This window comes from Lissotriton vulgaris, chromosome 4_1, assembly GCF_964263255.1.
Source record: "Lissotriton vulgaris chromosome 4_1, aLisVul1.2, whole genome shotgun sequence".
Classification (NCBI taxonomy): Eukaryota; Metazoa; Chordata; class Amphibia; order Caudata; family Salamandridae; genus Lissotriton; species Lissotriton vulgaris.
Window position 1 is genome coordinate 42355329 of NC_141691.1, and position 14804 is coordinate 42370132.

Below are 14804 nucleotides of genomic sequence, written 5' to 3' on the forward strand. Positions count from 1 at the left end.
GTCACTCTTGCGGTACAGTGACTCGAACGCGCCGAGATCCGGATGGCACCGAGGTGGTGTCCAGCAAATTGCCGCACTGGTGTGGCCATCCTACAATGCTGCGCCGAAAGACGGCGTGTCCAGCTGAGTTGCGGTCACTCTTGTGGTACAGTGAGTCGAACGTGCCGAGATCCGGATGGCACCGAGGTTGTGTCCAGCAAGTTGCCGCACTGGTGTGGCCATCCTACAATGCTGTGCCGAAAGTCGGCGTGAGGTGCCCCGTTGGCTTATGAGGTGATGTCAGTAGTGGACCGATGTGTGAATAGGTCGGAACCAGCACAAGGCGCCAAGATCCGAATGGCAAGTCCTGGATGTTGAGTGCCTCAGTTGAGAGTTCTGAGCAGTGCTTGTAAGACTGTCTGAAGCTTATTTGCACCTGCTGCAGCTTCACTATTGCCCTGGTGTGGCCAAAGGTCGCACATGACATAGGCGGCCGGCTCCCGAGGTCCGGCGGAACTTTTTTCCTTTTCCTTTCTGCTTCTTTTCCTACAATCCGTTTCATCTGAAGACACGACCAGGTCCCTGAATGTGTGCAGGGGGACGCTATTGATTGAATGAAAATGGCGGCTTGACACAAAGCTGACTCAAGCGTTGCTGTTGATGCTATACAGACAAAAATTGGTTTTCAGTTTGTACATTCTTCAGGATTTTTTTTTCTATCCAAGTCTGATTGAGAGTTTGTAGAAAAATGGCTTCAGATTTTCCACATACTACTCTTCAACATTCTTCCTAAATGTAACAATGTGAAACTCACTAGGAGAACGGCTGTTTCTGTTTCCTTTCAAAATGCTGCCAACAATATTTTCTGAATGGAAGACACCATCTTGTAGCATAAAGGGCCGAAAGGGGTTCTGGTCTGGCCGATGGTTGGTGGAGACATTTTGACTATATCTTGGACCTGCCCGGCCTCGCCCAAAATGGCGCCGGTATAAATGGGACTCGTAATTCCTTGCCCGCAAATGTATATCTAGAAAATGTTATTGTAAGTGGCCCTGTCGTATTTTAATTACAAAATGTACATCCACCGATTCCGCAACTGTTAGACAGCTTTTTTCTTGCAACCTAATGGCCCGTACGTTACGTTCCTCTACAGTGTAAATGTCTCCTCATCATATACGATTTCAGTTTGCTCCGTGGCCGGCCCACGTGGTTATAGGCCCGTATTTGTATACTGACATTTTCACAATAAAGGTTTTTAAAACAAAACACGGTAGTAGTATTTACATTGGTAAAGTTTTTACTTTTAGTCACTGTTTTCGAATCAGTAAAAGGCAAGTGAAATAAAGCAGTCCAATTACATGACGGATAAAAGGTATAATATGTAGGAACGCAGTAAAGATAAATGGTCAAGGGCAGTTGTGTTTTTCATTTCTGCAACATAAAGTGATCGATAAGAATCTGATAATCAGGCGTATCGGCGACTAAGACAGCAGGCCGAATCTCTTTTACTCAACGGCTCCGTCATGGAAGGAAGAAACGCCCTTTTTCTCGAAAAAGGAATATATTTTACTTGCAGCACAGTTGTAAATTTTCCGGGAAAGTACATTAGCCAGGAATATTATAACATATGTTTAAAAAAAAATAATGTTCGAAAACAATAAAAAGCGTAATTTTTAGGTCATATGACCAAGCTTTTCATCATTAAAATAACAAAAGTAAAATGAACCAATGAAAAGTTTTATTAACAAGTCACATGACCTGTTATGCTTACGTTACGCGCTGTGCGCCGCGCCTCGGATCACTTCCGGGTGCGCTAACGCGGCGTGTCATATAACGCATTACGCGACAACGTAGGTCAAGAATATAGTCAAAATGTCTCCACCAACCAGCGTTCGGAACACAACCCCTTTCAGCAGTCCAAAAAGTTCTGTTAAATGACAACAGAGGGGACAGGCAACAAGAACCATCAGTCAAAGAGGGGAGGGCAAGTTCTTCTCTTCCGGGTCATGTTGGGGCGCTACCGGAACTGATCGAATTGGTAGTCTACAGTGTTTCTGGATGTTTCAGACTAAAGCTGGCGTCAGCATGAGAGCACTACCATCTCGTAGCTCCGTCGTGGCCATTCCACGAGCAATCATGGCAGCCGCTCCACACCAGAAGCCTGCGGGAGTCGGAGGCCCCCAAAACTTTTGTAGAATCTTCACGGCTGAGGGGACGCTTTCGAGAATGGGACCCAAGCCCTATCAGGGAAGCGTCCGAGTTCAAAGGTGTCCCAGGGCCATTTTAGTGGACCAGGCCCAAAACCGAAGAGCCGGCCGCCATTTTGAGAGTCCTGTGGCAGCCGCCTATCGCTGCACCGCAAGAGCGGGAGCAACTCAACTACATGATGAGCGAGACGCTGTAGTCGTAAGAGCGGGCGGTAAACAGCTGAATGGCGGAAGAGGCACAGTGTAGCAAAAGCGGGAGGAATGGCAACTGAAACGGTAAAGGGGCGCCCCACTACAGCGTGTCTTCAGGTCAAACGGATTGTGGGACAAGGTCCAGAATTGAAGAGTCATCAAAAGGCAAAAAGTTCCGCCGGACCCCGGGAGCCGGCCGCCTGTGTCGGGGGCGATCTCAGGCTACACCAGTGCTATAAGACTTGGGGAGGGTGTCGGAGCCAAGCGTCTTCTCCGAGTCCATGGCCATCACACCGCCCCTCAGGGGCCTCCGTCAAGCTGTTTAGGAAGGTAACATATCACATTGTTTTCTAATGCAGTCAGGTCCACAAACAACACTCACTTACTTTGAGAATAGTGAAGCTGCAGTAGGTGGAAATAAGCTTCAGACAGTGTTACAAGCACTGCTCAGAACTCTTAACTATGGCACCCAACATCCAGAACTTATGCCATTTGAGAATGGCAGTGACATTGAAGCAACTCAGGGACCAAAACCATTAACGTACTTTCACGTATCAAAATCTTACTTGGGGAGGGGGCAGGAGCGAAGCGCCCCCTCCCAGTCCGCGCCACCACACCGTATGTTGAAAATCTGAAGCCATCGTTCTACAAAGTGAACCAACCTTGGATTGAAAAATCTAGAAAAATGTACAAACTGAAAACCAGTTTTGGTCTGCATAGCATCAGTAGCAACGCTTGCTATCAGAGTGCATGAGTTTCATGCTCGATCGATTGAGCTAGCCGGATCGGGCAATAAAAAGTATAAAATAGTTATGTAAATAGTTATTTAATAAAATGTTTTACCCTGTTTCTTTGCTGGTGTGTTGTCTATATTTTTAATATTTGCATAGGGTTTGTCGTTATTTTGGGCGGGGTGGGTGACGGAGTCGAGCTGTCTTGCAGCCCTCATGGTGTGGAGCTCAGTTCATCTCACTATTTTCGTATTTCTCATGAAGGGTTGTTCCTAATATTTCTATTTTAGCGAGGTCAAAAAGAGATCCAATTAGTGGCCTACTGATTTTGCTCGATTGCTTTTATTTTTTTACACGATTTTTCACTATCTGCAAAGACTAAACAGAGTATTGCGACTTTGTGCTTGTTTGTAAATAGAGAATGATCCAAAGAGAACCAATTCTAAAACAGTAAATGCTTGGATAACAATCAATCAAATGGAGAGACAAGCAGGCACGACGGATTACAACGGGGGCAAAGGCCTGCGTTAACTACCGTTCACTATCTGCAAAGAGAGAGTACTACTAAGAGAAAAGAGGGGAGGGGGGGCAGCGTTCAAAGCACATCAGCGTGCATAAATACGAAAATGTTTTTATCTATCACGTACTTGACATTTTAAAGTTTTTCATATTTGCTATTAAAAAACCAATGAAATTCACAGAAAAAACCATAGGTTATAGTGGATATATAGTTAGGAATTTGCATTTACAAAACCTTGAAAATTCAATGAAAAAACCATTGGTTTTAGGCCATATATAGTTAGGGATTTGCATTTACAAAACCTTATTTTACTCGCATAAAACCATTGAAATTCCATATATAGTTATAAGCGCTAACTATATATCGCGCACCCGCAATCCACTGCTGATGATGTCACATATTACATCATTCATGACATGGTTAGTGACATCACTGATGACATCACTGATGACATCACAAATGACATCAATGATGACATCACTGAAAACATCTCATTTGACATGACTGATAACATCACTGATGATATCATTCATGTGATAATACCATGAACCTCTTCAGACTCTAATATAACCTTAGATACAATCAGTGTAAACAGACAGTCACAGACTGTCACTCATCCATGGAGTTACTCACACACCTAGTCAGTTATGCCAAAAATCAATCACACCTCCATTTTCTCAACTATACAGTTATACACACCTTACTTATTCAAACATATACTAACACATATTTACTTTACTCTCTTATACAATCTCTGATACATGTTCACAATGATCCATACAGCCACTCACACATTCACTGGCTCTTATGCACAGTTATTTATAGATGTCAACTCTCACATGTACTGTGTTTTACATATGTACTTAATTTGACATGTAGCACTGAGATATCCATTCACTCACTAATACACTCACGCACAGTCAACCGCCCATACAGCTGTTTGCACATGCACTTTTGAATCTATACATATAGTGAATCAACTACTCACACATCTATGTACAGAGTCACACACCTCCCAGCCACCCATACACACACACTCAGTTTCCCATACAAATACTTGGACAACCAATCAATAACCCATACAGTTACTCATATAGCTACTGATCAACATATGCAGCAGTTTGTACAACAACAGATATAATGATGCACAAATGAAAACAGTTTAGTCACTAACCCATGCACTCAGTGAGACACATTTAATCACTCACTCAATCAGTCAGTCATGCACCTAGTAAATCCTTCATCCAGACACTTATACATCCACTCATTCTTCAATATGTAAAACATATTTTAACTTTACAGAAACATACAGTCACTGGATGTTGTCATCAGTGATGTCATCAGTGATGTCATTTGAGATGTCATCAGTGATGTCACTAACCATGTCATGAATGATGTAATATGTGACATCATCAGCAGTGGATTGCGGGTGCGCGATATATAGTTAGCGCTTATAACTATATATGGAATTTCAATGGTTTTATGCGAGTAAAATAAGGTTTTGTAAATGCAAATCCCTAACTATATATGGCCTAAAACCAATGGTTTTTTCATTGAATTTTCAAGGTTTTGTAAATGCAAATTCCTAACTATATATCCACTATAACCTATGGTTTTTCTGTGAATATATATATATATATTACCTACTGGCTATCGCCAGTAGGTATATATAGTTAGGATTAATTCCCTATGGGATTTTTGAAAATTCTATGTCTAATAACTTTGGCGTTTGTGGACGGAATCGGCTGAAATTTTCAGGAAAATGGCACATTTTGTTTCTGAGCAGCCCCTGAAAATTTGGTGGGGTTTCGTCAAGGGGGGGCTGAGAAAAAAGGGGGGTCCCAAAACGCGTTTTTTACATTGAGTTTTCCATAATCAATCAATCAATCAGTGACACTTGTAAAGCGCGCTACATACCCGTAGGGTCTCAAGGCGCTGGGGGGGGGGGGGGTGCCGCTACTGCTCGAACAGCCAGGTCTTCAGCTTCTTCCTGAAGGAGAGGTGGTCTTGGGTCAGGCGCAGGTCGGACGGGAGGGAGTTCCAGGTCTTGGCGGCCAGGTAGGAGAAGGACCTTCCTCCTGTAGTTGCTCTTCGGATGCGGGGGACGGCGGCGAGGGCGTGGTTGGCTGATCGGAGGTGGCGTTTGGGAGCGTAGAAGTTGACTCGGCTGTTGAGGTAGCTCGGGCCTTGGTCGTGTAGGGCTTTGTGTGCGTGGGTGAGGAGGCGGAAGGTGATTCTCTTGTTGATGGGGAGCCAGTGAAGGTCTCTCAGATGTCCGGAGATGTGGCTGGATCGTGGGATGTCGAGGATGAGTCTGGCTGAGGCGTTTTGGATCCGCTGGAGTCTCTTCTGGAGCTTGGCGGTGGTCCCGGCGTAGAGGGCGTTGCCGTAGTCCAGTCGGCTGGTGACGAGGGCCTGGGTGACGGTCTTCCTGGTCTCTGTGGGGATCCACCAGAAGATCTTCCGTAGCATGCGTAGGATGTTGAAGCACGCCGAGGAGACGCTGTTGACTTGCCTGGTCATGGAGAGGGAGGAGTCCAGGATGAAGCCCAGGTTACGTGCATGGTCTGTCGGTTTGGGTGCGGTGCCCAGGGCGGGAGGCCACCAGGAGTCGTCCCAGGCGGAGGGAGAGGAGCCCAGGATGAGGACCTCCGTCTTGTCCGAGTTCAGTTTCAGGCGGCTGGTCGTCATCCACTCGGCTACCTCTTTCATCCCTTCGTGTAGGTTGGCTCTGGCGGCGGCGGGGTTGTTGGTCAGGGAGAGGATCAGCTGGGTGTCGTCGGCGTAGGAGATGATGCTGAGGTGGTGTTTGCGTACGATGGCCGCGAGGGGGCTCATGTAGACGTTGAAGAGGGTGGGGCTCAGGGATGATCCTTGGGGGACGCCGCAGATGACTTCGGAGGCCTCTGACTTGTATGGTGGTAGGCGGACTCGCTGTGTTCTTCCGTCGAGGAAGGAGATGATCCATTCCAGCGCCTTGTCCTGGATTCCGATGTTGCTGAGGCGCCGTATTAGGGTGCGGTGGCAGACCGTGTCGAATGCCGCGGAGAGGTCTAGGAGGATGAGGGCCGCTGTTTCTCCATTGTCCATCAGGGCTCGGATGTCATCGGTGGCGGCGATGAGGGCGGTCTCGGTGCTGTGTTCGGCTCGGAAGCCGGACTGTGAGGGGTCGAGGGATCCGTTCGTCTCGAGGAAGGCGGCCATCTGCTTGTTGACGGTCTTCTCGATGACTTTGGCTGGAAACGGGAGAAGCGAGATGGGGCGGTAATTCTTGAGGTCGGTGGGGTCCGCTGTTGGTTTCTTGAGTAGAGCGCTGAGTTCGGCGTGTTTCCAGCTCTCGGGGAAGATGGCGGTGTCGAAGGATGTGTTGATGATGTCTCGCAGGTGGGGTGCGATGACAGCGTCGGCCTTGTTGAAGATGTGGTGGGGGCAGGGGTCGGTTGGTGATCCGGAGTGGATTGAGTTCATCGTGCGGATGGTGTCTTCTGTGCTGATCGGGGTCCAGGCGTGGAGGGTGGTGGTGGGGGGGGCTGGCTGGTCGGTCGTGGTGTGCGTTGGTTGGTTGTTGAAACTGCTGTGTATGTCCGCGATCTTGTTGTGGAAGTATGAAGCCAGGGAGTTGCAGAGGTCTTGCGATGGGGTGATGTCGTTGTTTCCCGCGTTGGGGTTGGAAAGCTCTTTCACGATGTTGAAGAGTTCCTTGCTGTTGTGTGCGTTGTTGTCCAACCGGTCCTTGAATGCTGTTCTCTTGGCGGCGCGGATCAGCTGGTGGTGTTTCCGGGTGGCAAGTTTGTAGGAGGTCCTGTTGTCCGGTGTCGGATCCCTTTTCCAGACTTTCTCGAGGGCTCGGCAGTTCTTCTTGGAGCTCTTGAGTTCGTCGGTGAACCATGGGGCCTTCTTGCTGCCGGGTCTGCTAGGCGGGGTCCTCAGCGGGGCGAGTTCGTCCGCGCAGTTGCTGATCCACTTCGTGATGTTATCGGCGGCCTGGCTGGGGTTCGCTGAGCTGGCAGGAGGGTGTTGGCTCAGGGAGGTGGCGAGCTGGTCTGCTGTGATCTTGTTCCAGCTTCTGCGGGCGGTGTGTTGCTGGTGTTGGTGGGTCGTTGTTCTCTTGAAGGTGAAGTGGACGCAGCTGTGGTCCGTCCATTGAAGCTCTGTGGCGTGGCTGAAGTCGATGTCTGTGCTGGATGAGAAGACGGCGTCGAGTGTGTGTCCGGCGAGGTGTGTGGGGGTGGACACCAGTTGCTTGAGTCCCAGGTTGGCGAGGTTGTCGAGCAGGGTGCTGGTGTTGTGGTCGTTGTTGTTCTCCAGATGGAAGTTGAGGTCTCCCAGGAGGATGTAGTCAGCGGAGGTGAGGGCATGCGGGCTGACGAAGTCGGCGATGTCGTCGCTGAATTGCGTGCGTGGTCCAGGGGGTCGGTAGATCAGGGTGCCTCTGAGGGTGGTGTTCGGGTTGGTGTGGATCTGGAAATGCAGGTGTTCGGCGCTGGTCAGGGTGTTGTCGGTGCTGGTCGTGAGGCGGATGGTGTTCCTGTGGATGATGGCGATGCCTCCTCCCATCTGGTTGGCGTTTCGGTCCCTCCGGACGATCTTGTAGCCCTCTGGGATAGCGATGGCGATGTCGGGAGCTGAAGAGGCGTTCATCCAGGTCTCCGTGAGGAAGGCAACGTCTGGGGCTGTGGTGTCGAGGAGGTTCCAGAGTTCGATGGCGTGTCTGTGGACGGAGCGGGTGTTGAGGAGGATGCACTTGAGGTGGGTGCTGCTGGAGTTCGACTTGGCGGGTGCTGGTGCGGGGCTGGTCCGGCTGCAGGAGAACTTGCAGGCGTGGCAGCTGAATGGTCCGTGGGTGCGTCTTGGAGTGACTTGGTGGCATTCTGGGTGTCGGCCGGTGTTGAGAGCGGTGAGGGTGGCGGCTGAGTACGTCAGGCGGGTCGGTCGGGCTCTTCGGGGGCCAGGGGTCCTGGCACTGGGCGCGGTCCAGGTGCGGACGGGCGTAGACGGGCTTACCTTTGGCGCGCCTTTGGCGCACAATCGGCGCGCCCGCTGCGCGTGACCGCTGCGCGTTCGCACGGTCGCCATTTAAGGCGAAGTGCGCGGGTGGGCGGGGCAGCTGGGAGGCGGGAGCGGGGAGGGTTACAGAAGAAAAAGGGGCGGGGACAAGCGGCTGTGGCGGGAAGGGAGGGCGGGGGGCGGAGCGGTAGGCGGACAACCAGGAAGGAGGGTACACACGTTACAATGCTGAACAGGCACAAAATAGCGACAAAAACGGGAAAAAAGCAGAGAAAACAATAGATCAGTGGGACAAGCACAAATACCTGACAAAACAACCAAAACAAGGGGAAAAAGCGCTCGCAGCGGCGGCAGCCGGCGAACGAGGCAAAAACGAGGCAGCAGCGAGGCAAGGGGCACACGCAGCAGCTGGTGGCCGTGCGGCGCGGGGGTGTCCCACATAGGGCGGTTGGACTCACTTTTAGCTCGAACGGCTGAATGGATTTGCACGAAACTTGGCAAAATTGTAGGGACTGTTAGCCCGATGTGCCTTTGCTAGGTCTCAATATATGTGCTTCAGTGGATTTTGAGAAATTAACGTTTAAATCAAGATTTATATCTGTAACAGCGCTCCGGGCAGCGATCCGGTCCGCTTACTTTTCGCGTTTCGGAACTTTGCGCGCAGAAAGCTGATTGGCTCTCCGGTGTCTGTCAACATTCTAAACAGTCCGGAGCGGCCGCCATCTTATCTCTCGGTAGGATCGAGAGAGAAGAAGAGGTGAAAAACGAAGGGGGAATTTAATGAAAGGGGGCAAGGTATCCCCCTCTTGACCCCCTAGGAATGTTGTTGGGGTTATTAAAGGGTCCCGTGGGGAAAATAAAAAAAAATATTATTTTTCACGGTAGAAGCGCTTCACGGGCCGCGAACTGGGCCGCAAACTGGTAGCGAAACGGGAATTCGCCATTTTGTGCTTTGTTAATTAAATTACTAGGTATAAGGGGGTGCGGGAGACGTATCCTAATCCCCTATGTTTCCTGAGGGTGGCTGAGGAGGCTGATATATGTTGATACATCTCTTCCAGCGGCTGCGCCATCTTGCCTTTTTTCCAATGCCACAATTTTGTCGTTCACGGCAGCCATTTTAGATGCCAGGCTGGTCCCAGGCTATCACCTACCCCTGCGGATGTAGTTTATGGCCCCAGCTGTAGAGAATTCAGACATGCCAACCCTCCCGATTCAGGCGTGAGACTACTGATTTCAGTGCTGGTCTCCCGCCTCCCGATTTCTGCAAGCAAAAACCCGGGGGCATATTACGAACAACTAGCGATAATTTTTGTCTCTAACTTGTTTAGAGACAAAAATTATCGCCGCACATCGGCGATTTTTATCGCAGATAAACCTTGCTATTATCGCAGAAAAGTCAGCGATATTCATGTATTATCGAGCAAATGCTCTAAGGCATGTAATCCACCTCCCATTGGATAACATGGCTAAGAACTGCTCAGGGCAGGTGTTAGATTTTGGAGATATTCGCGCTTAGCGCGAATATCTCCAAAAGTTGGTAATAGGAGATAGCGATGTTAGGGACTGTTTCCAGTCGCTAACATCTTGGCACGCCCACTTTGCATGTCATTAGTGATAAGTATCACTGACATGCAAAGCGGGGCCCAAGATGGTCGCTATCTCCTTTTAGCTGTCACTAACTGGTGTTAGCGACAGCTTGGTAATAGGGAGATAATTTTATCTCCGCTTTCATGGCTTTTAAAGCCAAAAAAGCGGAGATAAACCCCCTTGATAATATGCCCCACGATTCCTTGGGGGTTTCAGCTGATAGGGCTTGGTATTGTGTTACATGGTAATTTTTCCAGGAAACGTCAGAGGGTCGATGCAGGGGTTCTAGAAGAGGTGATAAACCATTTAAGCCTCATGAACAAGCGCATGGTCTTTTAAAGATTTGTGAAGTACTCGGGGCGGCGGTGTGTGTGTGCCCTCTTTCAGGAGCGGGCGGGGGGGCACTGCCAGCAACTTGCCAGGTCAGGTAGTGTTCAACACGTGCATCACCCTTTCTCTGTCTGCTATTGCGCTCCATGCTTCGGAAAGGTAAGAAAAAGAACGTGCATTTGAGTTTGAAATGTCCGATCCTGCAGCAGCACACTTCCAAAGCCCACACATGACAATAACCCGATTCAAGGCCCCATTCACCCGTTTTTAAAAAAATAGATAACACTCCAACAAAGTAAGATTATAAAACTTTATTAACTTTTAACTATAATGAACGGAACAAAAACTGTAAAAACATTTAAACATTTTTCACCGCAAAAAGCAACAATGGTTAGAAGCTGTCTTTTGTGCGAATAGTCCCAAGGCAGCACAACGTGCAGAGTTCTGGACGGCACCCAGGTGATGTCGCCTGGGTGCCGCACTGGTTTTGGGATCCTACAATGCAGCACAGAAAAACAGCGTGGGGCGTCCCGGGTGGTGCGGGGGGAGGCCTCGTCAGTAGCGGTCTGTTGTGCGAATAGTCCCAAGGCAGCAGAACGCGTTGAGGTGTTGATGGCACTGTGTCCAGTGTCCCATGGCTGACACAACATGTACGACAGGCACCCAGGTGATGTCCAGTAAACTGCCGCACTGGTTTTGGTATCCTACAATGCTGCTCCGAAAATTGGCGTGCGGCGGCCCGGGGGGGGGGGGCGTGGGGGAGGCGGCGTGAACGGGCCTCCCCAGGTGGCGGCCATCCAGCTGAGTTGCGCCCGCTCTTGCGTCTACAGCGTCTCGCTCACCATGTTGTTGAGTTGCTCCCACTCTTGCAGTGCAGCGATAGGCGGCTGCCACATGACTCTTAAAATGGCGGACGGCTCCTCGGTTTTGGGCCTGGTCCACTGAAATGGCCCTGGGACATCTTGGAACTCGGACGCTTGCCTGCTAGGGCTTGGGCTCCATTCTCGAAAAGCGTCCCCTCAGCCGTGAAGATTCTACAAAAGTCTTATCACATTGTTTTCTAATGCAGTCAGGTCCACAAACGACACTCACTTACTTTGAGAATAGTGAAGCTGCAGTAGGTGGAAATAAGCTTCAGACAGTGTTACAAGCACTGCTCAGAACTCTTAACTATGGCACCCAACATCCAGAACTTATGCCATTTGAGAATGGCAGTGACATCGAAGCAACTCAGGGACCAAAACCATTAATGTACTTTCACGTATGAAAATCTTACTTGGGGAGGGGGCAGGAGCGAAGCGCCCCCTCCCCGTCAGCGCCACCACACCGTATGTTGAAAATTTGAAGCCATCGTTCTACAAAGTCAACCAAACTTGGATTGAAAAATCTAGAAAAATGTACAAACTGAAAACTAGTTTTGGTCTGCATAGCATCAGTAGCAACGCTTGAGTCAGCTTTGTGTCAAGCCGCCATTTTGATTCAACAAAGCACAGGCATTGAAAAAGGCTCAAACTCAGAACTCTGAACTATGGCACCCAACATCCAGGAGCTTGCCATCCGGATCTTGGAGCCTTGTGCTGCTTTCGACCTATTCACACATCGGTCCACTACTGACATCATCTTATAAACCAACGTTATGTAAGACTAAACAGAGTATTGCGACTTTGTGCTTGTTTGTAAATAGAGAATGATCCAAAGAGAACCAATTCTAAAACAGTAAATGCTTGGACAACAATCAATCAAATGGAGAGACAAGCAGACACGACGGATTACAACGGGGGCAAAGGCCTGCGTTAACTACCGTTCACTATCTGCAAAGAGAGAGTACTACTAAGACAAAAGAGGGGAGGGGGGGGGGGTGCAGCGTTCAAAGCACATCAGCGTGCATAAATACGAAAATGTTTTTATCTATCACGTACTTGACATTTTAAAGCTTTTCATATTTGCTATTAAAAAACCAATGAAATTCACAGAAAAAACCATAGGTTATAGTGGATATATAGTTAGGAATTAGCATTTACAAAACCTTGAAAATTCAATGAAAAAACCATTGGTTTTAGGCCATATATAGTTAGGGATTTGCATTTACAAAACCTTATTTTACTCGCATAAAACCATTGAAATTCCATATATAGTTATAAGCGCTAACTATATATCGCGCACCCGCAATCCACTGCTGATGATGTCACATATTACATCATTCATGACATGGTTAGTGACATCACTGATGACATCACTGATGACATCACAAATGACATCAATGATGACATCACTGAAAACATCTCATTTGACATGACTGATAACATCACTGATGATATCATTCATGTGATAATACCATGAACCTCTTCAGACTCTAATATAACCTTAGATACAATCAGTGTAAACAGACAGTCACAGACTGTCACTCATCCATGGAGTTACTCACACACCTAGTCAGTTATGCCAAAAATTAATCACACCTCCATTTTCTCAACTATACAGTTATACACACCTTACTTATTCAAACATATACTAACACATATTTACTTTACTCTCTTATACAATCTCTGATACATGTTCACAATGATCCATACAGCCACTCACACATTCACTGGCTCTTATGCACAGTTATTTATAGATGTCAACTCTCACATGTACTGTGTTTTACATATGTACTTAATTTGACATGTAGCACTGAGATATCCATTCACTCACTAATACACTCATGCACAGTCAACCGCCCATACAGCTGTTTGCACATGCACTTTTGAATCTATACATATAGTGAATCAACTACTCACACATCTATGTACAGAGTCACACACCTCCCAGCCACCCATACACACACACTCAGTTTCCCATACAAATACTTGGACAACCAATCAATAACCCATACAGTTACTCATATAGCTACTGATCAACATATGCAGCAGTTTGTACAACAACAGATATAATGATGCACAAATTAAAACAGTTTAGTCACTAACCCATGCACTCAGTGAGACACATTTAATCACTCACTCAATCAGTCAGTCATGCACCTAGTAAATCCTTCATCCAGACACTTATACATCCACTCATTCTTCAATATGTAAAACATATTTTAACTTTACAGAAACATACAGTCACTGGATGTTGTCATCAGTGATGTCATCAGTGATGTCATTTGAGATGTCATCAGTGATGTCACTAACCATGTCATGAATGATGTAATATGTGACATCATCAGCAGTGGATTGCGGGTGCGCGATATATAGTTAGCGCTTATAACTATATATGGAATTTCAATGGTTTTATGCGAGTAAAATAAGGTTTTGTAAATGCAAATCCCTAACTATATATGGCCTAAAACCAATGGTTTTTTCATTGAATTTTCAAGGTTTTGTAAATGCAAATTCCTAACTATATATCCACTATAACCTATGGTTTTTTCTGTGAATATATATATATATTACCTACTGGCTATCGCCAGTAGGTATATATAGTTAGGATTAATTCCCTATGGGATTTTTGAAAATTCTATGTCTAATAACTTTGGCGTTTGTGGACGGAATCGGCTGAAATTTTCAGGGAAATGGCACATTTTGTTTCTGAGCAGCCCCTGAAAATTTGGTGGGGTTTCGTCAAGGGGGGGCTGAGAAAAAAGGGGGGTCCCAAAACGCGTTTTTTACATTGAGTTTTCCATAGGGCGGTTGGACTCACTTTTAGCTCGAACGGCTGAATGGATTTGCACGAAACTTGGCAAAATTGTAGGGACTGTTAGCCCGATGTGCCTTTGCTAGGTCTCAATATATGTGCTTCAGTGGATTTTGAGAAATTAACGTTTAAATCAAGATTTATATCTGTAACAGCGCTCCGGGCAGCGATCCGGTCCGCTTACTTTTCGCGTTTCGGAACTTTGCGCGCAGAAAGCTGATTGGCTCTCCGGTGTCTGTCAACATTCTAAACAGTCCGGAGCGGCCGCCATCTTATCTCTCGGTAGGATCGAGAGAGAAGAAGAGGTGAAAAACGAAGGGGGAATTTAATGAAAGGGGGCAAGGTATCCCCCTCTTGACCCCCTAGGAATGTTGTTGGGGTTATTAAAGGGTCCCGTGGGGAAAATAAAAAAAAAATTATTTTTCACGGTAGAAGCGCTTCACGGGCCGCGAACTGGGCCGCAAACTGGTAGCGAAACGGGAATTCGCCATTTTGTGCTTTGTTAATTAAATTACTAGGTATAAGGGGGTGCGGGAGACGTATCCTAATCCCCTATGTTTCCTGAGGGTGGCT